The following is a 1,618-nucleotide window of genomic DNA, read 5'->3' as shown; positions in this document are numbered from 1 at the left end:
TCAGCTTTCCTGCTCCTCTGATGCTGCTTGGCCTGCTGTGTTCATCCAGCTCTACACCTTGTTATCTCATCTTTTCATAATGACGGTTCATTTTTTTCTTGAGGGGGAGGTAGTTGGGTAGAGTACTTGTGGATTGGGAGGAAGGAATGTAGAATTTGGTGTATGTCAAGGGTTAGGGTGAAAGCATTGTGTGGTCCCTTTAAAGGATGATGTGCTTTTTCTGTGCTTAGAGATTTAAAATGGGTGTCTGTGAACAGCAACTTGAAAGCTTGCAAGTACACAGAGGGCACCCGGATTGAAACACTTGTATCAAAAGACCATACAGTTAGCAGTTGAAGCAGCAGCTTTTACCAAGACAGCATGTTTTGAATTTAGCCAATCAAGTTGAACTAGGCATTTTGATATCAAGAACCTATCAAAATTAAATATGATGCTTTTGACAACATACGACCAATCCTATTATAAGAAATGTTGATATGTCATCAAGGGTAAAAAAAGAAGAGGGCAGTTGGACAAAGCAGCAGTGCTAACTGCCATCTGCCAGAGTTAACAGGCCTCAGCTCTCAAGAGAGAATCGCTGGTTCTCACAGATTCCACCATGTCTTAGAGAAAGCACCATCTAAATAACAAAGATACCTATGGCACAACTAGTTAATACCCCTGACAGAAGAATCGATGGAGAAGACATTCCTGAGAGAAGAATTGATGGAGAAGACAGAAGATTCTGGAAGACACATAACCTGGCTGTGATATCAAGAGATTAATTTTTATTTTATGTAAGTGGGAATTGTATTTATTGGAACAGCAAAGCATTAGAATCTTGCTTTATTTGGGAATAGTTAGTATTTAGAATGGCTTTATTTGGTTTGTTAATAGTTTAGTTAATTTGTTCACTGTTAGAGTTAGGTAAATTAATTGTTACTTGTTAATTGTAAAGTGAATGTCAAGCATTTATTTTATTTAACCACTAGAATTTTCTGAAAAGCAGGTTATGCCACTTTTCACACCCCTTTTACAGATTATAGGGTGAGGTTAAAATTGAATCAGAAATAGTAGGAACTGCAGAATCTGAGACAACAAGGTGCAGGGCTGGATGAACACAGTAGGCCAAGCAGCATCATAGGAGCAGAAAGGCTTTTAACACATTTCAAGTTGAGTCCAGGTGCCTGTAAGGTAGGGGGCACCCAGATTTGAACTGGGGACCTCTTGATCTGCAGTCAAATGCTCTACCACTGAGCTACACCCCCTATGATGCTGCTTGGCCTGCTGTGTTCATCCAGCCCTGCACCTTGTTGTATAGGGCAAGGTTGTTTCAGTTTTAGTTCTCAGAGGAGAGGGTCACCCTCTGCTTTCCAACAATGTACCCTTGTCCTCCTGGACTGTAGTGATTATGAAAGCTGTAAGGTACCTAAGCAGAAGATGAAGAATTGTTCCTCCAGTTTATGTTGAGCCTGGCTGGAGCACTTCAGCAGGCCTGTGACTCATCTTATAGTTTAACAAATCAAGAGCATGAATACATCCTTCCATGTGTATTACTTACTGCCATAACACCATGTCCTGTCATTGAAATCGGTTGTTTTTCAGTACAGTCAACCCATTTTCAACTACTCACAGTCTG

At 40.5% G+C, this 1,618-nt stretch overlaps 1 non-coding gene across 1 annotated transcript; it reads right to left on the bottom strand.

The window, feature by feature from the left end:
* Positions 1 to 1,175: 1,175 nt before the first annotated feature.
* trnac-gca lies at positions 1,176 to 1,247 on the bottom strand. The gene has a single exon. It is a non-coding gene; the product is annotated as a tRNA-Cys (tRNA).
* Positions 1,248 to 1,618: the final 371 nt, after the last annotated feature.

The sequence above is a fragment of the Rhincodon typus genome, unplaced genomic scaffold, assembly GCF_021869965.1.
Source record: "Rhincodon typus isolate 14 unplaced genomic scaffold, sRhiTyp1.1 hic_rhity00004789, whole genome shotgun sequence".
Taxonomy (NCBI): domain Eukaryota; kingdom Metazoa; phylum Chordata; class Chondrichthyes; order Orectolobiformes; family Rhincodontidae; genus Rhincodon; species Rhincodon typus.
Note: the sequence above shows the minus strand (reverse complement) of the source record. Positions and strands in the feature narration are given on the sequence as shown.